Genomic DNA, 26,333 nt, shown 5'->3' with positions numbered 1-26,333 from the left:
CATTTTCCGGTAAAAATAACACCTTATCTTTATTCTGTAAGTCCATACGGTTAAAATGATTCCCTACTTATATAGGTTTGATTTTGTCATACATCTGGAAAAAATCTTAACTACATGTAGGAAAATGTATATGTTTGATATTCTCATCTTCTGACCCCTATAACTTTTTTTATTTTTCCGCGTACGGGCCGGTATGAGGACTCATTTTTTGCGCCGTGTTCTGAAGTTTTTATTGGTACCATTTTTGTATTGATCGGACAGTTTAATCGCTTTTTATTCATTTCTTCATGATATAAAAAGTGACCAAAAATTTGCTATTTTGGTCTTTGGAATTTTTTTGCGCGTACGCCATTGACCGTGCGGTTTAATTAATGATTAATGATATAGTTCCGACATTTCTACATGCGGCGATACCACATATGTTTATTTTTATTTACACAGTTTTTTTTAATGGGAAATCGGGGGTGATTCAAACTTTTATTAGGGAAGGTGTTAAATGATCTTTATTAACTTATTTATTTCACTTTTTTATGCTATGTTATAGCTCCCATGCCGGAGTTAACCGGCATTGATTTACTTTCACTTTAGACACAGTGTTCATCTTTGAACGACGCGTCTAGAGGGTTAATAGTGTGCGGCTCCGCGATCAGTGCCGCGCGCTATTAGCCACGGGTATTGGCTGTTGTTAGAGGCCGGGCCCGACCCGTTATGATGCAGGGGCACGGCATGGCCCCGCGTTATAGAAAGGGAGTGGGCGGAGGGCGTACAGGTACGCCCTCCGTCCCCAAGAGGTTAAGGACATTAGGGCTTTCTTTTTTTCCTCCTCACCTTTTTATAGCCATAATACTTTTAATTATCAACCTTCAGACCCATATGAGGCTTGTTGCTTTTTTGTGCCACCAATTGTACTTTGTAATGACAGCACTCATGCTACCATGAAACATACAGTGAAACAAAAAAAAAAATAACATTTTGCAACTTTTGGGGGCTTCCGTTTCTACCCAGTGCACTTTTCAGTAAAAATTACATTATCTTTATTATGTAGTTCCATATGATTACAACAATAACCAATTTGTATAGGCTTTGTTTTATTTGACTACTTTTTAAAAATAACTTTTTGTACAAAAAGTAGTATGCTTAACCTGTTAAGGACCCATGACGTACCAGTACGTCATGAGTCCGCTCCTGTTCTATAACGCGGTGCCTTGCGCTATTAACCCTTTAGACACGGCGTTCAAAGTTGTACACCGCGTCCAAAGTGAAAGTAAATCATTGCTGGTTAGCTCAGGGGGCTGTTCGGGATGTCCGTTGCGAAATCACAGCATCCTGAACAGCTGTGAGACAGCTGGAGGGTCCCTACATTGCCTCTTGGTGTCCGATCGCCGAATGACTGCTCAGTGCCTATGAGCAGTCAAGTGGCAGAATAATTGATCAATGGTTCCTATGAGAAACCACTGATCAATATAAAAGATCAGTGTGTGCAGTGTTATAGCCCCCTATGGGATAACAATGATCAGTATAAGAGATCAGTGTGTGCAGTGTTATAGCCTCCTATGGGATAACAATGATCAGTATAAGAGATCAGTGTGTGCAGTGTCATAGCCTCCTATGGGATAACAATGATCAGTATAAGAGATCAGTGTGTGCAGTGTTATAGCCTCCTATGGGATAACAATGATCAGTATAAGAGATCAGTGTGTGCAGTGTTATAGCCTATTATGGGATAACAATGATCAGTATAAGAGATCAGTGTGTGCAGTGTTATAGCCTCCTATGGGATAAGCCTCCTATGGGATAACAATGATCAGTATAAGAGATCAGTGTGTGCAGTGTTATAGCCTCCTATGGGATAACAATGATCAGTATAAGAGATCAGTGTGTGCAGTGTTATAGCCTCCTATGGGATAACAATGATCAGTATAAGAGATCAGTGTGTGCAGTGTTATAGCCTCCTATGGGAGCTATAACACTGCAAAAAAAAAAAAAAAGTGGAAAAAAAGTGAATAAAGATCATTTAACCCCTTCCCTAATAAAAGTTTGAATCACCCCCATTTTCCCATTTAAAAAAAAAAAAAAAAACAGTGTAAATAAAAATAAACATATGTGGTATCGCCGCGTGCAGAAATGTCCAAATTATAAAAAAAAATCATTAATTAAACCGCACGGTCAATGGCGTGCGTGCAAAAAAATTTCCAAAGTTCAAAATAGTGTATTTTTGGTCACTTTTTATATCATGAAAAAATTAATTTAAAAAAGCGATAAATATGTCCTATCAATACAAAAATGGAACCGTTAAAAAATTCAGATCACGGCGCAAAAAATGAGTCCTCATACCGCCCCATATGTGTAAAAATAAAAAGTTATAGGGGTCAGAAGATGACAATTTTAAACGTATACATTTTCCTGCAAGTAGTTATGATTTTTTCATGAAGTGCGACAAAATCAAACCTATATAAGTAGGGGATCATTTTAACCGTATGGACCTACAGAATAAAGAGAAGGTGTCATTTTTATCAAAAAATTTACTGTGTAGAAACAGAATCCCCCCCCCAAAAAAAAATTTTTTTTTTTTTAAATTTTGTCTCACAATGATTTTTTTTCTCCGCTTCACCGCAGATTTTTGGGTAAAATGACTAATATCACTGCAAAGTAGAATTGGTGGCAAAAAAAATAAGCATCATATGGAATTTTATGTGCAAAATTGAAAGAGTTATGATTTTTTAAAGGTGAGGAGGAAAAAACGAAAATGCAAAAATGGAAAAAACCCTGGTCCTTAAGTGGTTAAAATTCTCCCCTTCTGACCCCTATAAATTTAGAATTCTTCCATATACTGGAATGCGTCACGCGCACCTTTTGGGCTTTGATCTGTTGTTTTTACTGGTACCATTTTTCTTTTTGATGGGACTTCTTGATCGCTTTTTATTCATTTTTTATGGTATATGAAATTACTTAAAATTAGCAATTGTGGACTTTTTTTTTAACAATTATGCCATTGACCGTGTGGTTAATTAATGTTATATTGTAATAGTTTGGACATTTACGCATGCGGTAATACCACGTGTTTGGTAAAAGGGTGTGTGTGGTGGGTTCTATAGTGCAGGGTTTTCCAAACAATGTACCTCCAGCTGTTGTAAAACTACAACTCCCAGCATGCCCAGACAGCCGTCAGCTCTCCAGGCACTCTGGGAGTTGTAGTTTTGTAACAGCTGGAGGCACCCTCTTTGGAGAACACAGATCTAGCGTGAGTGAGTATGTACTACAGGTTACCTTCTCATGATAAACACATCCCCTATACTGGAACTTCTTCCTATGCCTCCACAGCACATGAGTCAGGCTCCTCCCACCCATGTGACTGATCACATGGTAATGACATCATTGAAGGTCCTCTGCCATCTCCTACACAGCCGATGTTTGCAGTAAATCCTCCACTGTGCTGCTGTTGCTGCCTGTAAGAGCCTCATACAGGGAGGAGAGGGCAGGGGCAGTAAGTATTTGGTCACAGCTGCCAGAGGAAGAAGGAGACTGCTGCTTCTGTGCTGGGGCTGCTGGGGGAGGTGCAGTGGGGGGCCGGGCCCCTGGGAACAAGGACTCCTTACTGGGGTACTGGCTGTACCCCCCTGATGGCGGCCCTGTGCATATGTTATATATGTAGTATATAGTGTGTATATGTTATATATGTATTATACAGTATATATTGTGTATATGTTATATATGTATTATACAGTATATATTGTGTATATGTTATATATATGTATTATACAGTATATTGTGTGTATATGTTATATATGTATTATACAGTATATAGTGTGTATATGTTATATATGTATTATACAGTATATAGTGTGTATATGTTATATATATATGTATTATACAGTATATAGTGTGTGTATATGTTATATATATGTATTATACAGTATATAGTGTGTGTTATATATATGTATTATACAGTATATAGTGTGTGTATATGTTATATATATGTATTATACAGTATATAGTGTGTATATGTTATATATATGTATTATACAGTATATAGTGTGTATATGTTATATATGTCTTATACAGTATATAGTGTGTATATGTTATATATATGTCTTATACAGTATATAGTGTGTATATGTTATATATATGTATTATACAGTATATAGTGTGTGTATATGTTATATATATGTATTATACAGTATATAGTGTGTATATGTTATATATATGTATTATACAGTATATAGTGTGTATATGTTATATATATGTCTTATACAGTATATAGTGTGTATATGTTATATATATGTATTATACAGTATATATTGTGTATATGTTATATATGTATTATACAGTATATATTGTGTATATGTTATATATGTATTATACAGTATATATTGTGTATATGTTATATATATGTATTATAAAGTATATAGTGTGTATATGTTATATATATGTATTATACAGTATATAGTGTGTATATGTTATATATATGTATTATACAGTATATAGTGTGTATATGTTATATGTATTATACAGTATATAGTGTGTGTATATGTTATATATATGTATTATACAGTATATTGTGTGTATATGTTATATATATGTATTATACAGTATATAGTGTGTATATGTTATATATATGTCTTATACAGTATATAGTGTGTATATGTTATATATATGTATTATACAGTATATAGTGTGTGTATATGTTATATATATGTATTATACAGTATATAGTGTGTATATGTTATATATATGTATTATACAGTATATAGTGTGTATATGTTATATATATGTCTTATACAGTATATAGTGTGTATATGTTATATATATGTATTATACAGTATATATTGTGTATATGTTATATATGTATTATACAGTATATATTGTGTATATGTTATATATGTATTATACAGTATATATTGTGTATATGTTATATATATGTATTATAAAGTATATAGTGTGTATATGTTATATATATGTATTATACAGTATATAGTGTGTATATGTTATATATATGTATTATACAGTATATAGTGTGTATATGTTATATGTATTATACAGTATATAGTGTGTGTATATGTTATATATATGTATTATACAGTATATAGTGTGTATATGTTATATATATGTATTATGCAGTATATAGTGTGTGTATATGTTATATATGTATTATACAGTATATAGTGTGTATATGTTATATATATGTATTATACAGTATATAGTGTGTATGTGTTATATATATGTATTATACAGTATATATTGTGTATATGTTATATATGTATTATACAGTATATAGTGTGTGTATATGTTATATATATGTATTATACAGTATATTGTGTGTATATGTTATATATATGTATTATACAGTATATAGTGTGTATATGTTATATATATGTATTATGCAGTATATAGTGTGTGTATATGTTATATATGTATTATACAGTATATAGTGTGTATATGTTATATATATGTATTATACAGTATATAGTGTGTATGTGTTATATATATGTATTATACAGTATATAGTGTGTATGTGTTATATATATGTATTATACAGTATATAGTGTGTATATGTTATATATATGTATTATACAGTATATAGTGTGTATATGTTATATATGTATTATACAGTATATAGTGTGTGTATATGTTATATATATGTATTATACAGTATATTGTGTGTATATGTTATATATATGTATTATACAGTATATAGTGTGTATATGTTATATATGTATTATACAGTATATAGTGTGTATATGTTATATATATGTATTATACAGTATATAGTGTGTATATGTTATATATATGTATTATAAAGTATATAGTGTGTATATGTTATATATGTCTTATACAGTGTATAGTGTGTATATGTTATATATATGTATTATACAGTATATTGTGTGTATATGTTATATATATGTATTATACAGTATATATTGTGTATATGTTATATATGTATTATACAGTATATAGTGTGTATGTATTATACAGTATATTGTGTGTATATGTTATATATATGTATTATACAGTATATATTGTGTATATGTTATATATATGTATTATACAGTATATAGTGTGTATATGTTATATATATATGTATTATACAGTATATATTGTGTATATGTTATATATATGTATTATACAGTATATAGTGTGTATATGTTATATATATGTATTATACAGTATATAGTGTGTATATGTTATATGTATTATACAGTATATAGTGTGTATATGTTATATGTATTATACAGTATATATTGTGTATATGTTATATATATGTATTATACAGTATATAGTGTGTATATGTTATATATGTATTATACAGTATATAGTGTGTATATGTTATATATGTATTATACAGTATATAGTGTGTATATGTTATATATATATATGTATTATACAGTATATAGTGTGTATATGTTATATATATGTATTATACAGTATATAGTGTGTATATGTTATATATGTATTATACAGTATAGTGTGTATGCGTTATATATATGTATTATACAGTATATAGTGTGTATATGTTATATATGTATTATACAGTATATAGTGTGTATATGTTATATATATGTATTATACAGTATATAGTGTGTATATGTTATATATATGTATTATACAGTATATAGTGTGTGTATATGTTATATATATGTATTATACAGTATATAGTGTATGTATATGTTATATATATGTATTATACAGTATATAGTGTGTATATGTTATATATATGTATTATACAGTATATAGTGTGTGTATATGTTATATATATGTATTATACAGTATATAGTGTGTATATGTTATATATGTATTATACAGTATATAGTGTGTGTGTATATGTTATATATGTATTATACAGTATATATTGTGTATATGTTATATATGTATTATACAGTATATAGTGTGTATATGTTATATATATGTATTATACAGTATATAGTGTGTGTATATGTTATATATATGTATTATACAGTATATAGTGTGTGTATATGTTATATATATGTATTATACAGTATATAGTGTATGTATATGTTATATATATGTATTATACAGTATATAGTGTGTGTGTATATGTTATATATATGTATTATGCAGTATATAGTGTGTGTATATGTTATATATATGTATTATACAGTATATAGTGTGTGTATATGTTATATATATATATATTATACAGTATATAGTGTGTGTATATATATATATATATATATATGTGTATTATACAGTATATATTGTGTATATGTTATATATATGTATTATACAGTATATAGTGTGTGTATATGTTATATATATATATATTATACAGTATATAGTGTGTGTATATGTTATATATATATATATGTGTATTATACAGTATATAGTGTGTATATGTTATATATATGTATTATACAGTATATAGTGTGTATATGTTATATATGTATTATGCAGTATATTGTGTGTATATGTTATATATGTCTTATACAGTATATAGTGTGTATATGTTATATATATGTATTATACAGTATATAGTGTGTGTATATGTTATATATGTATTATACAGTATATAGTGTGTATATGTTATATATATATGTATTATGCAGTATATTGTGTGTATATGTCATATATGTATTATACAGTATATAGTGTGCATATGTTATATATATGTATTATGCAGTATATTGTGTGTATATGTTATATATATATATATGTATTATACAGTATATAGTGTGTATATGTTATATATATGTATTATGCAGTATATAGTGTGTGTATATGTTATATATGTATTATACAGTATATAGTGTGTATATGTTATATATATATGTATTATGCAGTATATTGTGTGTATATGTCATATATGTATTATACAGTATATAGTGTGCATATGTTATATATATGTATTATACAGTATATAGTGTGTATATGTTATATATATATATATGTATTATACAGTATATAGTGTGTATATGTTATATATATGTATTATACAGTATATAGTGTGTATATGTTATATATATATATATGTATTATACAGTATAGTGTGTATGCGTTATATATGTATTATTCAGTATAGTGTGTATATGTTATATATGTATTATACTGTATATAGTGTGTGTATATGTTATATATGTATTATACAGTATATAGTGTGTGTATATGTTATATATATGTATTATACAGTATAGTGTGTATATGTTATATATATGTATTATACAGTATATAGTGTGTATATGTTATATATGTATTATACAGTATATAGTGTGTATATGTTATATATGTATTATACAGTATATAGTGTGTATATGTTATATATGTATTATACAGTATATAGTGTGTATATGTTATATATGTATTATACTGTATATAGTGTGTATATGTTATATGTATTATACTGTATATAGTGTGTATATGTTATATATATGTATTATACAGTATATATTGTGTATATGTTATATATGTATTATACAGTATATAGTGTGTGTATATGTTATATATATGTATTATACTGTATATTGTGTGTATATGTTATATATATATGTATTATACAGTATATATTGTGTATATGTTATATATGTATTATACAGTATATAGTGTGTGTATATGTTATATATATGTATTATACTGTATATTGTGTGTATATGTTATATATATGTATTATACAGTATATAGTGTGTGTATATGTTATATATATGTATTATACAGTATATTGTGTGTATATGTTATATATATGTATTATACAGTATATTGTGTGTGTATATGTTATATATATGTATTATACAGTATATAGTGTGTGTATATGTTATATATATGTATTATACAGTATATTGTGTGTATATGTTATATATATGTATTATACAGTATATAGTGTGTGTATGTTATATATATATATATTATACAGTATATAGTGTGTGTATATGTTATATATGTATTATACAGTATATAGTGTGTATATGTTATATATATGTATTATACAGTATATAGTGTGTGTATATGTTATATATATGTATTATACAGTATATAGTGTGTATATATGTATTATGCAGTATATTGTGTGTGTGTGTGTGTGTATATGTTATATATGTATTATACTGTATATAGTGTGTATATGTTATATATGTATTATACTGTATATAGTGTGTATATGTTATATATATATGTATTATACAGTATATAGTGTGTGTATATGTTATATATATGTATTATACAGTATATAGTGTGTGTATATGTTATATATATGTATTATACAGTATATAGTGTGTATATGTTATATGTATTATACAGTATATAGTGTGTATATGTTATATATGTATTATACTGTATATAGTGTGTATATGTTATATATATGTATTATACTGTATATTGTGTGTGTGTATATGTTATATATATGTATTATACAGTATATATTGTGTATATGTTATATATATGTATTATACTGTATATAGTGTGTATATGTTATATATATGTATTATACAGTATATAGTGTGTGTATATGTTATATATATGTATTATGCAGTATATTGTGTATATATGTTATATATGTATTATGCAGTATATAGTGTGTGTATATGTTATATATATGTATTATACAGTATATAGTGTGTATATGTTATATATATATGTATTATACAGTATATAGTGTGTATATGTTATATATATGTCTTATACAGTATATAGTGTGTATATGTTATATATATATGTATTATACAGTATATAGTGTGTATATGTTATATATATGTATTATACAGTATATAGTGTGTATATGTTATATATATGTATTATACAGTATATAGTGTGTATATGTTATATATATGTATTATACAGTATATAGTGTGTATATGTTATATATATGTATTATACAGTATATATTGTGTGTATATGTTATATATATATGTATTATACAGTATATAGTGTGTGTATATGTTATATATATGTATTATACAGTATATAGTGTGTATATGTTATATATGTATTATACAGTATATTGTGTGTATATGTTATATATATATATATGTATGTATTATACAGTATATAGTGTGTATATGTTATATATGTATTATACAGTATATAGTGTGTATATGTTATATATATGTATTATGCAGTATATAGTGTGTGTATATGTTATATATATGTATTATACAGTATATAGTGTGTGTATGTTATATATATGTATTATGCAGTATATTGTGTGTGTATATATATATATATATATGTATTATGCAGTATATAGTGTGTATATGTTATATATATATATGTATTATACAGTATATAGTGTGTATATGTTATATATATGTATTATGCAGTATATAGTGTGTATATGTTATATATGTATTATACAGTATATAGTGTGTATATGTTATATATATGTATTATGCAGTATATAGTGTGTGTATATGTTATATATGTATTATACAGTATATAGTGTGTATATGTTATATATATATATGTATTATGCAGTATATTGTGTGTATATGTTATATATGTATTATACAGTATATAGTTTGTATATGTTATATATATATATGTATTATGCAGTATATTGTGTGTGTATATGTTATATATGTATTATGCAGTATATTGTGTGTGTATATGTTATATATATGTATTATACAGTATATAGTGTGTATATGTTATATATGTATTATACAGTATATAGTGTGTATATGTTATATATATGTATTATGCAGTATATTGTGTGTGTATATGTTATATATGTATTATGACCCTTGGATATGACCTGGAAATGTTTGTTGTAGCTCATTTTGTGGACTTGGGTACATGTCCTTCTGGAGGGATGTCTTATACAGGGGGGGCCATTTATATGGATACACCTTAATAAAATGGGAATGGTTGGTGATATTAAATTCCTGTTTGTGGCACATTAGTATTTTGTTTTTTCAATAGGAAGAGGGTCATGTGATACATCAAACTTATTGGGAATTTCACAAGAAAAACAACGATGTGCTTGGTTTTAATGTAACTTTTTCTTTCATGAGTTACCGTATATACTCGAGTATAAGCCGAGTTTTTCAGCACGATTTTTCGTGCTGAAAACACCCCCCTCGGCTTATACTCGAGTGAACTCCCCCACCCGCAGTGGTCTTCAACCTGCGGACCTCCAGAGGTTTCAAAACTACAACTCCCAGCAAGCCCGGGCAGCCATCGGCTGTCCGGGCTTGCTGGGAGTTGTAGTTTTGAAACCTCCGGAGGTCCGCAGGTTGAAGATCACTGCGGCCTTCAACATCATCCAGCCCCCTCTCACCCCCTTTAGTTCTGAGTACTCACCTCCGCTCGGCGCTGGTCCGGTCCTGCAGGACTGTCCGGAGAGGAGGTGGTCCGGTGGGATACTGGTTCCGGGCTGCTATCTTCACCGGGGAGGCCTCTTCTAAGCGCTTCGGGCCCGGCCTCAGAATAGTCACGTTGCCGTGACAACGACGCAGAGGTGCGTTCATTGCCAACGTACTTCTGCGTCATTGTCAAGGCAACGCCTCTATTCCGGGCCGGAAGCGCGGAGAAGAGGCGCCCCCGGTGAAGATAGCAGCCCGGACCACCTCCTCACCGGACCACCTCCTCACCGGACAGCCCTGCAGGACCGGACCAGCGCCGAGCGGAGGTGAGTACTCAGAACTAAAGGGGGTGAGAGGGGGCTGGATGATGTTGAAGGCCGCAGTGGTCTTCAACCTGCGGACCTCCGGAGGTTTCAAAACTACAACTCCCAGCAAGCCCGGACAGCCGATGGCTGCCCGGGCTTGCTGGGAGTTGTAGTTTTGAAACCTCTGGAGGTCCGCAGGTTGAAGACCACTGAGGGCGAATGATGAGAAGAGGATGATGAAGGGGGGGGGGGGTGTGGGGATGATGAAGGGGGGGGGGGTGTGGGGATGATGAAGGGGGGTGTGGATGATGAAGGGGGGGGGTGGGATGATTACAAGGGGATGATGAAGGGGGGATGTGTGGGATGATAAGGGGATGATGAAGGGGGGATGTGCGGGATGATGACAAGGGGATGATGAAGGGGGGATGTGTGGGATGATGACAAGGGGATGATGAAGGGGGGATGTGTGGGATGATAAGGGGATGATGAAGGGGGGGATGTGTGGGATGATAAGGGGATGATGAAGGGGGATGTGTGGGATGATGACAAGGGGATGATGATGAGGATGTTAATGACGGGTCTGGATGATGACAGGGGGGGATGAGGTATTTCCCACCCTAGGCTTATACTCGAGTCAATAACTTTTCCTGGGATTTTGGGTTGAAATTAGGGGTCTCGAGTATATACGGTATTTACTGACCACTTATAAAATGTGTTCAATGTGCTGCCCATTGTGTTGGATTGTCAATGCAACCCTCTCCTCCCACTCTTCACACACTGATAGCTACACCGCAGGAGAAATGCTAGCACAGGCTTCCAGTATCCGTATACACTGCTATATACTACTATATACACCGCAGGAGAAATGCTAGCACAGGCTTCCGGTATCTGTATACACTGCTATATACTACTATATACACCGCAGGAGAAATGCTAGCACAGGCTTCCAGTATCCGTATACACGGCTATATATTACTATATACACCGCAGGAGAAATGCTAGCACAGGCTTCCAGTATCCGTATACACTGCTATATACTACCATATACACCGTAGGAGAAATGCTAGCACAGGCTTCCGGTATCTGTATACACTGCTATATACGCTATATACTACTATATACACTGCAGGAGAAATGCTAGCACAGGCTTCCAGTATCCGTATACACTGCTATATACTACTATATACACCGCAGGAGAAATGCTAGCACAGGCTTCCAGTATCCATAGTTTCAGGTGCTGCACATCTCGTATCTTCACAGCATTGACAATTGCCTTCAGATGACCCCAAAGATAAAAGTCTAAGGGGGTCAGATCGGGAGACCTTGGGGGCCATTCAACTGGCCCACGATGACCAATCCACTTTCCAGGAAAGTGTTCATCTAGGAATGCTCGGACCTGACCCATAATGTGGTGGTCACCATCTTGCTGGAAAAACTCAGGGAACGTGCCAGGTTCGTAAAGAAATCTGAGCATGGCTTACTCCATGAAAACTGGAAATGGGAACCATGGTGACTGACAACGGGAAGAACATCATACATTCGCTTCGACTGGGAAGGCTGAGACATGCACCCTGCATGGCACACGTGTTAAATCTGTTTGTCAAGCGGTTGCTGAAGTGTCCCCCCCCCCCCCCATTTGCAAGACATCCTAAAAATGGGAAGAAAACTTTGCATGCACTTCAGCCACTCGTACACCGCAAAGCACACCCTCCTTGAGCTGTAGCGTCAGAACGGTATCAGTCTGATTTGCGACGTTTCCCCACATTGGAATTCCACCCTCCATATGTTGGACCGACTGTACGAACAGAGAAAAGCCATCACCGATTTCTTGATGATCCAAGCAGATAGGAGTACCCCCCTGTGTAACTTCAATGTGAACCAGTGGCAGCTCATACGTGACACCTGCAGTTTGCTCAGGCCCTTTGAGGAAGCCACATTATTAGTAAGTTGCCAGGATTACGGGATGAACAACGTCATTCCACTGCTTCATTTCTTACAACGCGTGTTGGAAACGATGGGTGGTCAGGGCACTGGAGACGTGGCGCCTAAATCTCACGGCCACATGAGCCCTGTGGGGGCTGAACTGGAGGTGGAGCACAGTTTAGGTTTCGCCAAATGGGCGTTTTTTCTAGTAATCTGACAGGAGAGGAGGAGCAGCCAGAGGAACTAGAGGGTTATGAGGAAGGTGAGACAGAGGACACAGACACACCGTGGCAGTATGAAGTGGAGATGGAGGCAGGGAGTCTCTCCGAGTCACTTGCACAAATGGCACGATGCATGCTCACCTGCTTGCGTAGTGACAGCCGAATTGTCACCATTTTGTAATTGGATGACTTCTGGGTCTCTACCTTATTGGACCCTCACTACCGCCACAAAATAAGGGCCTTTTTTACACCCACTGAGAGGGAGGACAAAATGACCTACTACAGAGGCATCCTATGTAGTCAGTTGGCTGTTGCCTATCAGCGCCACCGTCCATCCTCTCGCAGGTCTGAATTGGGGGGGGCCCCTGCGCTCACCTTCCACTGCCATGGCTGCTGGGGAGGGGTGGCAGGAGCAGTACCAGCTCCATCAGCAGCAGCCTGAGTTTACAGTCGGTGATGAGTACCTTTCTTCACCCGCATAGTGAAGCAACTCATCAGCAGCAGGTAGACATGGAGCAGGACCTGAAACAGCAGGTGGTGACATACCTTGAAATGCCCATGCTAACACACCTTGAAGATCTGCTGGACTTCTGGGCAGCCAAACTTGAATTGTGGCCGCAACCAGCATAGTTTGCCCTGGAAAAGCTGTCCTGCCCGGCCAGTAGTGTGCCATCAGAGCGGGTGTTTAGTGCGGTGGGGGCCATAGTCACCCCAAGGAGAACTCGTCTTTCCACGAAAAATGTGGAGGGACTGACCTTTGTGAAGATGAATCAGGCATGGATCAGCCAGGATTTCCAACCTCCAATACCTGATGCATGAGAGTAGATTGACCATGGTGCCACACAAACACTTGACAAGTATGGATAGCGCTGCTCATGCTGCTGCCAACTCCAGGCTGTGCCATTCAGACACAATATGGTCTCCTCATGCTTCAGCGAACTCCAGGCTGTGTCATTTAGCCAATATATGGTTTACTGATGCTGCTGGACCTGGACCTAAAAATTTTTTATGGTAGCTCTAGCTACCATACATCTTCAATTTAAATTTCAAAATTCATCTTTTAATCTTAGGGATTGTGAAGCCCTAGTGTCTACTCATTCTGCTGCCAGCTCCAGGCTGTGTCATTCAGCCACTAGTCTCCTCATGCTGCCAACACCTCCAGGCTGTGTCATTCAGCCACTATATGGTCTCCTCATGCTGCCAACACCTCCAGGCTGTGTCATTCAGCCACAATATGGTCTTCTCATGCTGCCAACACCTCCAGGCTGTGTCATTCAGCCACTATATGGTCTCCTCATGCTGCCAACACCTCCACGCTGTGTCATTCAGTCACTATATGGTCTCCTGACACTGATGCCACCACCAGGCTCTGTCATTGTGCTGCTGTGCGGCAGTGATTCTAAAAGCGATGCCTGTAATCTGCATGTTATTCTGAATAACAGTATTATTTCACTACCCCAGCACACTCCATATGCATGTTAGAACACAGCAAAGCATTCTTCACCACTATTGAGGCTCTCTGTAGGCCAGAAATAGCCATTTTTAATATACATTTGCCACTCGTACACCGCAAAGCACACCCTTCTTGAGCTGTAGCGTCAGAACGGTATCGGTCTGATTCGCGACGTTTCCCCACATTGGAATCCCACCCTCTATATGTTTGACCGACTGTACAAACAGAGAAAAGCCATCACCGATTTCTTGATGATCCAAGCAGATAGGAGTACTCCCCTGTGTAACTTTAATGTGAACGAGTGGCAGCTCATACGTGACACCTGCAGTTTGCTCAAGCCCTTTGAGGAAGCCACATTATTAGTAAGTTGCCAGGATTACGGGATGAACAACGTCATTCCATTGCTTCATTTCTTACAACGCATGTTGGAAACGATGGGTGGTCAGGGCACTGGAGACGTGGCGCCTAAATCTCACGTCCACATGAGCCCTGTGGGGGCTGAACTGGAGGAGGTGGGGGAGGGGCACAGTGGAGCACAGTACACTCCATATGCATGTTAGAACACAGCAAAGCGTTCTACACCACTATTGAGGCTCTCTGTAGGCCAGAAATAGCCATTTTTAATATACATTTGCCGCAAATAAATTCTCTCTCCTTACAATTCACGCAACCCCATCTTTATCCTATAACAGACGACCCTCAGACCACTTATATTTTACCCCCAAAGGGGCTACCAGTACCTCACTGAATCAAACCCAACCTCCTCCAGACACAACTGTTTTTTTAAGGGCTACCAGCAACGATCACTTCCCCCTTTCCTCAACTCCCCATGACTCTGGAAATACATCCTCCAATAGACAAAATACATGTGGACCCTGCCAAAGAGAAAACTCTCCGAAAGAGAGGATGCAGAGGAGGAAAAACTGAAGCCTAAAGAAAAGAAAAAATACTAAAAATAAAAGCATCTAAGTCCAATATGGTTAAAATATTTAATTTACCAACTCACAATCTTATTCCAGCGGAATCAAGCATTGTAGACAAAGGATTATCCTTTTGCCAAACCAGCAAAAGAAATGATTTTGACCTTTTTCTTGAAATGAATAGATTTGTGAGAAAACTTAACATAAAGAGGTTCTTTGCTATCAAAGAAATGGATCCCAAATTTCCATGTGTCACTTCACACATATCACCCAGCCTAACCAGATCAATCACCCCCTTTCCCATTTCCACTAATCTCAAACCCAAATCCAACTTTTATCCAGTACAACATAAGGGCAATTTCCTAGACACATTTTCAACTCTAGTGTTATCGGACATGGAAGAACTCACCAATTCTCCATAGAATCATCATCTTCAGAACCTCACACTGTCAGAGAAGCAAGCACTCAATAATTTGGCCAAAAATTGCTCCATAATAATAAAACCAGCGGACAAAGGGGGAGGAAATTATCATGAACAAAATAGTTTATGTAGCTGAGGAAGAAATATTATATACAGATACCTCCTTTTACAAACCTCTCAAATACAATCTCACTTAGGAATATTCAACTATTCTTAAAAAATGTATCACCTCAGGCTATGAAAATGGGATTCTGACCAAACAAGAAATGAGCTATATATTAGTTCAAGAACCCTCATTGCCAATCTTCTATTTTCTCCCAAAAGTCCATAAAAACATCACAAAAACTCCAAGGAGACCGATCATTTCCGGTATAAATTCTCTATCACGCAATCTGTCACACTACGTAGATATTCTTCTACAAAAATATGTGCTATTACTTCCTTCCCACCTAAAAGATACCGCAAAGTTTATTAAAGCCATCAAACAAGTTCAGTGGGAAGACGATTGTATTTTTGTGACTATGGATATTGCCTCTATATACAGTGATCGACCACAACTTGAAGACAAAAGCTGTTGAACACTTCCTTTCCCTTGATCCATCTATGCCCACTCTCCAAACAAAATTTATTTTGGATGCAATCGTGTTCATTTAAAACACAACTATTTCGAAATTTAACCAAGTCAAGTATGAACAGCATCGGGGTACGGCAATGGGGATGCGTTTCGCCCCCAGTTTCGCCAACCTTTTCGTAGGACTATTTGAAGAATCCATTAGCTATAGCTATCTACTTTTTAAATAATTTTCTATTTTATAAACGCTATATAGACAATGTTTATATAGTATGGAAAGGGTCCAACACAGAACTGGAGACCTTTCTTGCTTTTCTTAATAACAGCAACTGGGGTCTCAGCTTCACCCAATCCATCTTTTTCTAACGACGCTGAGTTCCTGGATGTGGTAGTGACACATACCACGGACAATAAGATTACCACTAAATCTTTTTTTTTTTTTTTTTAAAGTGGTCAGTAACAGTTATTTACATTTTAATAGCAACCATTACAGAAAAGGGTGAATGTGCCTTATAGTCAATTCAAGAGGATACGGCAAAACTGCACCACCACTGAAGACTATACCAAACAGAGTAACATCATAGCAAGAAGGTTCAGAGGCAAAAAATACCCAAAGTCCCTAATTAAGACCTCAAACCAACGCGCAATCCCCTCACACAAGATGAATGTCTTGCCCCCCAAAAAACACAAAGAAACAGAAGCAGATTGGCAATGCAATTTCATCACTACCTTTTCAAGCGACCATTCCAGGATTAAACAGTCTGGCATATTTTATTACAAGACAACTATTTGCACCCTCATCTTCCCGTTTTACTTTCAAAAGAGCTCGTACTTTGAAAAATATCTTAGCACCAAGTCACTTTAAAAACGTAAAAAACCCTAAAAAAAAAAACCAATTTCACTTCCTTTCTCTCCCAAAATCTTCCAAAAGGTGCTTTTAAATGTTGACAAGATGCAATTGTTGTGTTAATATCACTCACAAAAAAACTACCTTCTATTCCCAGGTCACCAAACAGGAATTTTAAATTAAATACCTTTTTAAACTGCGGCTCATCCTTTATCTATTTAACCTATTAAGGACCAATGGCGTTGTGGAACGTCATGGCACCCTGGGCTTTAAGGACCAATGACGTCCCACAACGTCATGGCGTTTTCCGGTCCCGGCCGCTCGCCGGGCAGTGATCGGAACGGCATGCCTACTGAAATCGTTCTGCAGGCATGCCGTGCAAATGCCTAGGGGGGTCCCGGGACCCCCGCATGTCGGTGATCGCAGAAAATCGCATGTCAATTCAGACATGCGATTTTCTCCTATTCCGGGCTGATCGGGTCTCTGGTGACCCAAACCCCAAGGAAAATAGAGATGCTCGGACCTGTCAGTGACAGGCCCCAGCATCCTGCAGGGTAGAAGTGAGGTCTCAATGCTGCGATCTCCTCCCACCCCCTGCCATTGGTCAGAACTGATTCTGACCAATGGCAGAGCAGGACGGTGGGTTGCCATGGAAACCCCCCGTTCTGCCCACCCCTGGATGTCAGGCAGAACGGGGGGAGAACATGGAGGCCGGTACCTGGAGGAGAAGACTCGTGAGGCCCGGCAATCATCGCAGATATTACTGTGGCAACCACTAGGAAGGCCGAACCGCAACTCCCAGCATGCTCAGACAGCAAAAGGCTGTCTGGGCATGCTGGGAGTTGTAGTTTTGCAACATCTGAATGGTCACAGTTTGGGGACCACTGTTACAGTGGTGCCCAAACTGTAGCCCTCCAGATGTTGCCAAACTACAACTCTCAGCATGCCTAGACTGCCCAGGCATGCTGGGAGTTGTAGTTCTGTAACATCTGTCCCTTCAGATTTAGCAATTTTCATGAAATTTTTGAAAATTGCTGCTCTACTTTTGAAGCCCTCTAATTTTTTCAAAAAGTAAAAATATGTCTATTTTTTGATGCCAACATAAAGTAGACATATTGTATTTGTGAAGAAAAATAAAAATTTTTTGGAATATCCATTTTCCTTACAAGCAGAGAGCTTCAAAGTTAGAAAAATGCTAAATTTTCCAAATTTTCATGAAATTTTGGAATTTTTCACAAAAAAAGATTGCAAGTAACGCCGAAAATTTACCACCAAAATAAAGTAGAATATGTCACGAAAAAACAATCACAGAATCAGAATATTCGGTAAAAGCATCCCAGAGTTATTAATGCTTAAAGTGACGGTGGTCAAATGTGCAAAAAACGCTCTGGTCCTAAGGTGTAAAATGGCCTGGTCCTTAAGGGGTTAATCGAATGCTTATGCGGTCTCCAATATATTGGACGGACCTCTTAATGCCTAAGGTACTGCCTAAACAAGCATAGAAGCAATGTTACAAGCAATTTTCCACTGCACAGCATCTCCCGTCATGCGATGTTATACCACAATAGCTGTTTCAAGGAATTCTCCGTTACTCCTATGGAATCTATTCCAGAAGGATACAACAGATTCGAAAAACTAAAAAAGAGAGAAAATTACTGGATTTATAAGTTACGATGCCTTAACCCCCCCCCCAAGGTCCATGTGTCATATAAAGCACTAGCTTCTTTTACAATATCTGCCATCATTTACTTATTCATTAGTCACTCATCCATTTTTTTATATTCTTATTTTTTATTATTTTTTTCATTAGTACTTTTATGCATGCTACAAATATCTTTTACTGTATGTATTCATCTATACACTTATATATTTTATAGTATTGCAATATATAAGTTGTGATCTAGTTGTGATCATAGAACGCTGTGATAAGGCGAAAGGGTTATTGTTTGCAGGACGCTATGTGTCACCAATTGGTGGAGTAAAGCCGTATTGTTTTCCAGTGTTTGTGCTGCGGTGCGATCACCACTTGAGGAGATCCTTGTGCAGATTGGTTCATACCTTCTAGGGGGGATGTAACGCTCACCTGGATAGAAGATAAACTAAGGTTCCTTTATGTTTTTTCCTCAGGTCTATAATATGGAATCTTTGCAGGAAAGTTCTGGAGGAACAATGAGTGGACTAGAAACCCCCATATCAGAGAATGGTAAGAGCCTTTCATACATCTTATGTTTTATTCTGTCATTATAAATTGCAGACTGAGGTTCCTTAACCCCTTAAGGACATAGGGCGTATCCATACGCCCCCGTTTCCAAGTCCTTAAGGACCGAGGGCGTATGGATACGCCCTGAGCATTTCCGGCCCCCACCGCTAGCCGGAGGGGAGCCGGAGCCGGATGCCTGCTGAAATCGTTCAGCAGGCATCCCGGCATATCGCCCAGGGGAGTCATTATGTCCCCCCATGTCGGCGATTGCCGCAGATCGCTGGACAATTCAGTCCAGCGATCTGCCGCAGATTCCGGGTCAATCGGGTCTCCAGTGACCCGATGACCCGGAATTACTGGCTGATCGGGGCCGTCAGAGACGGCCCCGAACAGCCATTGCCAGCAGGGGTGAGGTGGCACTGGTGCCACCTCACGATCGCCCTGATTCGCCGGCCGGATTACCGGCCGACCAATCAGGGCGCCTGCTGCGGGTGTCACTCCCGCAACCCGCTCCGCCCCTCTTTCGGAGGACGTGAGCGGGTGCGGGAAGACGACCCCCGGTGCTGGGGACCCCGATCCCCTGGCGTCCCTGTTGGGATCGGGGCCCCAGGAGCAGCGGCGGCGGCGGAGACGACGAGGGACTGACCTGTGCTGCTGGATCGTTGGAGGTGAGTGACAGCCTCCTGCTGTTGCTTAGCAACAGCTCCCAGCATGCAACAAGGGCATGCTGGGAGCTGTAGTTATGCAACAGCAGGAGGCAGACCACCACAACTCCCAGCATGCCCTTATGGGCATGCTGGGACTTGTAGTTTTGCAACAGCTGAAGGCACATTCTTTCTATGTAAAAGTGTACCTTCAGCTGTTGTGTAACTACAACTCCCAGCTTGCACAATCAGCTAAAGTGCATGCTGGGAGTTGTAGTGGTGCATCTGGTGGTTGCATAACTACAACTCCCAGCATGCCCGTTGGCTGTCGGTGACTGCTGAGAGTTGTAGTTTTGCAACAGCTGAAGGCACACTGAGTTAAGTAGTAAACCAGTGTGTCTCCAGCTGTTGCATAACTACAATCCCCAGCATCCCCAGCCAATGTAGTATGCCTCCGGCTGTTGCATAACTACAAGACCCAGCATGCCCTTCCGCTGTCCGTACATGCTGGGGGTTGTAGCTTTTGCAACAGCTGAAGGCACACTGGTTGCAAAACACTGAGTTTGTTACCAAACTCGGTGTTTCACAACCTGTGTGTCTCCAGCTGTTGCAAAACTACAACTCCCAGCATGCACTGATAGACCGTACATGCTTGGAGTTGTAGTTTTGCAACAGCTGGATGTTTCTCCCCCCCCCCCCCCCCCCCCCAATGTGAACGTACAGGGTACACTCACATGGGCGGAGGATTACATTAAGTATCCGGCTGCAAGTTTGAGCTGCGGCAAATTTTCTGTCGCAGCTCAAACTGCCAGCGAGAAACTACTGTGAACCCCCGCCCTTGCGACTGTACCCTAAAAACACTACACTACACTACACTAACACAAAATAAAATAAAAAGTAAAAAACACTACATATACACATACCCCTACACAGCCCCCCTCCCCTCCCCAATAAAAATGAAAAACGTCTGGTACGTCACTGTTTCCAAAACGGAGCCTCCAGCGGTTGCAAAACTACAACTCCCAGCATGCACTGATAGACCGTCCATGCTGGGAGTTGTAGTTTTGCAACATCTGGATGTTCCCCCCCCCCCCCAATGTGAACGTACAGGGTACACTCACATGGGCGGAGGATTACAGTAAGTATCCGGCTGCAAGTTTGAGCTGCGTCAAATTTTCTGCCGCAGCTCAAACTGCCAGCGAGAAACTACTGTGAACCCCCGCTCGTGTGACTGTACCCTAAAAACACTACACTACACTACCACAAAATAAAAGAAAAAGTAAAAAAAACACTACATATACACATACCCCTACACAGCCCCCCTCCCCTCCCCAATAAAAATGAAAAACGTCTGGTACGCCACTGTTTCCAGAACGGAGCCTCCAGCTGTTGCAAAACAACTACTCCCAGTATTGCCAGATAGCCACTGACTGTCCAGGCATGCTGGGAGTTTTACAACAGCTGGAGGCCCCCTGTTTGGGAATCACTGGCGTAGAATACCCCTATGTCCACCCCTATGCAATCCCTAATTTAGGCCTCAAATGTGCATGGCACTCTCACTTTGGAGCCCTGTCGTATTTCAAGGCAACAGTTTAGGGCCACATATGGGGTATCGCCGTACTCGGGAGAAATTGGGCTTCAAATTTTGTGGGGTATTTTTTGCTATTACCCTTTTTAAAAATGTAAAATTTTTGGGAAAACAAGCATTTTAGGTAAAAAAAAAAAATTTTTTTTTACATATACAAAAGTCATAAAACACCTGTGGGGTATAAAGGTTCACTTAACCCCTTGTTACGTTCCCCGAGGGGTCTAGTTTCCAAAATGGTATGCCATGTGTTTTTTTTTTTTTTGCTGTCCTGGCACCATAGGGGCTTCCTAAATGCGGCATGCCCCCAGAGCAAAATTTGCTTTCAAAAAGCCAAACGTGACTCCTTCTCTTCTGAGACCTGTAGTGCGCCAGCAGAGCACTTTTCACCCCCATATGGGGTGTTTTCTGAATCGGGAGAAATTGGGCTTCAAATTTTGGGGGGTGTTTTCTGCTATTACCCTTTTTTAAAATGTAAAAATTTTGGGAAACCAAGCATTTTAGGTAAAAAAAACTAAAAAATGTTCACATATGCAAAAGTCGTGAAACACCTGTAGGGTATTAAGGTTCACATTACCCCTTGTTACGTTCCCCGAGGGGTCTAGTTTCCAAAATGGTATGTCATGTGTTTTTTTTTTTTGCTATTCTGGCACCATAGGGGCTTCCTAAATGCGGCATGCCCCCAGAGCAAAATTTGCTTTCAAAAAGCCAAACATGACTCCTTCTCTTCTGAGACCTGTAGTGCGCCAGCAGAGCACTTTTCACCCCCATATGGGGTGTTTTCTGAATCGGGAGAAATTGGGCTTCAAATTTTGGGGGGTGTTTTCTGCTATTACCCTTTTTAAAAATGTAAACATTTTGGGAAACCAAGCATTTTAGGTAAAAAAAAATAAAAAATGTTCACATATTGTCACGATTCGGCAGGCTGGAGGTGGATCCTCTGTGCCAGAGAGGGATTGGCGTGGACCGTGTCAGTGGACCGGTTCTAAGTTGCTACTGGTATTCACCAGAGCCCGCCGCAAAGCGGGATGGTCTTGCAGCGGCAGTAGCAACCAGGTCGTATCCACTGGCAACAGCTCAACCTCTCTGACTGCTGAGATAAGCGCGGTACAAGGGAGTAGACAAGAGCAAGGTCAGACGTAGCAGAAGGTCGGGACAGGCGGCAAGGTTCGTAGTCAATGGTGGAATAGCAGGAGGTCTGGAACACAGTATGGGTAACACAGTAAAGCTTTCTCAAGGCACAAGGCAACAAGATCCGGCAAGGGAGTGCAGGGGAAGTGAGGTATAAGTAGGGCAAGGAACAGGTGCAAGCTAATCAGGGTGATTGGGCCAGGCACCATCATTGGTGCACTGGCCCTTTAAATCTTAGAGCGCTGGCGCGCGCGCGCCCTAGAGAGCGGAGCCGCACGCGCCAGAGCATGACAGCCGGGGACCGGGACAGGTAAGTGACCTGGGTTGCGATTCGCAGGCGGGCGCGTCCCGCGATGCGAATCGCATCCCCGCAGGCCATGTCAGTGCAGCGCTCCCGGTCAGCGGGTCTGACCGGGGCGCTGCAGGGAGAGAAACGCCGCGAGCGCTTCGGGGAGGAGCAGGGACCCGGAGCGCTCGGCGTAACACATATGCAAAAGTCGTGAAACACCTGTAGGGTATTAAGGTTCACATTACCCCTTGTTACATTCCCCGAGGGGTCTAGTTTCCAAAATGGTATGCCATGTGGTTTTTTTTTTTGCTGTTCTGGCACCATAGGGGCTTCCTAAATGCGACATGCCCCCAGAGCAAAATTTGCTTTCAAAAAGCCAAATGTGACTCCTTCTCTTCTGAGACCTGTAGTGCGCCAGCAGAGCAATTTTCACCCCCATATGGGGTGTTTTCTGAATCGGGAGAAATTGGGTTTCAAATTTTGGGGGGTATTTTCTGCTATTACACTTTTTAAAAATGTAAAATTTTTGGGAAACCAAGCATTTTAGGTAAAAAAAAAATATTTTTTTTTTACATATGCTAAAGTCGTGAAACACCTGTGGGGTATTAAGGTTCACTTTACCCCTTGTTAGGTTCCCTGAGGAGTCTAGTTTCCAAAATGGTATGCCATGTGTGTTTTTTTGCTGTTCTGGCACCATAGGGGCTTCCTAAAGGTGACATGCCCCCCAAAAACCATTTGACGCTCCTTCCCTTCTGAGCCCTCTACTGCGCCCGCTGAACAATTAACATAGACATATGAGGTATGTGCTTACTCGAGAGAAATTGGGTTTCAAATACAAGTAAAAATTTTCTCCTTTTTACCCCTTTCAAAAATTCAAAAATTGGGTCTGCAAGAAAATGCGAGTGTAAAAAATGAAGATTTTGAATTTTCTCCTTCACTTTGCTGCTATTCCTGTGAAACACCTAAAGGGTTAATACACTTACTGAATGTCATTTTGAATCCTTTGGGGGGTGTAGTTTTTATAATGGGGTCTTTTATGGGGTATTTCTAATATGAAGACCCTTCAAATCCACTTCAAACCTGAACTGGTCCATGAAAAATAGCGAGTTTGAAAATTTTGTGAAAAATTTCAAAATTGCTGCTGAACTTTGAAGCCCTCTGGTGTCTTCCAAAAGTAAAAACTCATAAATTTTATGATGCAAACATAAAGTAGACATATTGTATATGTGAACCCAAAAAAAATATATTTTGAATATCCATTTTCCTTACAAGCAGAGAGCTTCAAAGTTAGAAAAATGCAAAATTTTCATTTTTTTTCATCAAATTTGGTGATTTTTCACCAAGAAAGGATGCAAGTTACCATAAAATTTTACCACTAAGTTAAAGTAGAATATGTCACGAAAAAACAATCTCGGAATCAGAATGATAACTAAAAGCATCCCAGAGTTATTAATGTTTAAAGTGACAGTGGTCAGAATTGCAAAAAACGCTCCGGTCCTTAAGGTGAAAAAGGGCTCGGTCCTTAAGGGGTTAAAGGGGTAGTCCAGTGGTGAAAAACTTATCCCCTATCCTAAGGATAGGGGATAATTTGAGATCGCGGGGGGTCCGACCGCTGGGGCCCCCTGCGATCTCTCTGTACGGGGCCCCGGCTCTCCGCCGAGATAGCGGGTGTCGACCCCCGCACGAGGCGGCGGCCGACACGCCCCCTCAATACATCTCTATGGCAGAGCCGGAGATTGCCGAAGGCAGCGCTTCGGCTCTGCCATAGAGTTGTATTGAGGGGGCGTGTTGGCCGCCGTCTCTTGCGGAGGTCGACACGCCCCCTTCCCGCGGGCTGTCGGGGCTCCGTACAGGAGATCGCAGGGGGCCCCAGCGGTCGGACCCCCCGCGATCTGCAACTTATCCCCTATCCTTAGGATAGGGGATAAGTTGCTCACCACTGAATCACCACTGGACTACTCCTTTAAGATATTTCTTCCTGTTTTTTAGTGGTGGAGATGTATATTGTATTGATAGCGCTCATCATAGACAGGGAGTGGGCGCAGGGCAGAACATGGGACAGGGAGATAAAGTGACGCGTTTCAGGTGTTCATATCGCTCTTAGTCATACTAAAAACTATCTGGCCGCAGCCATGTGTATATAAAGATCACATGATCTCCTACCAATAGGATTGGAAAGCATGTTTACCCTTCACATACATGATCATGGAAGAGGAAAGTATTATATAGTATTATAATTGTATAAGTAAACATTTTAGTCTTGTTTTATTGTTATCTTGGCTACTTTTGCTCAGCTTGCTGGGAGCTGTAGTACCTTACATGTTTTGGTATGCTTTTCTGTCTGGAGAGTATTGCAATTCCCTATATTGTTTGTGCCTTTCTTCTTTTGTGATCATGTATATAAAGGGTTAATATTTTCTTGTTACCACGTTTTTGCTTGCGGTCGGAAAACCGCATACGGCTGAAAAAGCAGCCGACCGGAGGCTGCGGTTCACTCCGGTCGGCTCATAGACATACATTAACTACAGTTCCCTATACGGCTGTGTGCGGGTGCCGCGATTAAGCCCCGCCCACCCC

The 26,333-nt window shown here is 38.3% G+C and overlaps 2 protein-coding genes across 2 annotated transcripts in view; both read left to right on the top strand.

The window, feature by feature from the left end:
- LOC130357218 (oocyte zinc finger protein XlCOF8.4-like) overlaps nucleotides 1-26,333 on the top strand; it is a 329,282-nt gene that overhangs the window by 150,684 nt on the left and 152,265 nt on the right. The window lies entirely within an intron of this gene.
- The window catches only part of LOC130357216 (zinc finger protein OZF-like), a 66,824-nt gene continuing 43,867 nt past the window's right edge, over nucleotides 3,377-26,333 (top strand). Inside the window, exons 1-2 of the mRNA XM_056559816.1 lie at nucleotides 3,377-3,484; nucleotides 20,035-20,110. The gene's annotated coding sequence lies outside the window, so the exon portion shown is untranslated. The remainder of the gene's footprint in view (nucleotides 3,485-20,034; nucleotides 20,111-26,333) is intronic.

This window comes from Hyla sarda, chromosome 2 (assembly GCF_029499605.1).
Source record: "Hyla sarda isolate aHylSar1 chromosome 2, aHylSar1.hap1, whole genome shotgun sequence".
In the NCBI taxonomy this organism is placed as follows: domain Eukaryota; kingdom Metazoa; phylum Chordata; class Amphibia; order Anura; family Hylidae; genus Hyla; species Hyla sarda.
This window is presented reverse-complemented; position numbering and strand designations above follow the sequence as displayed.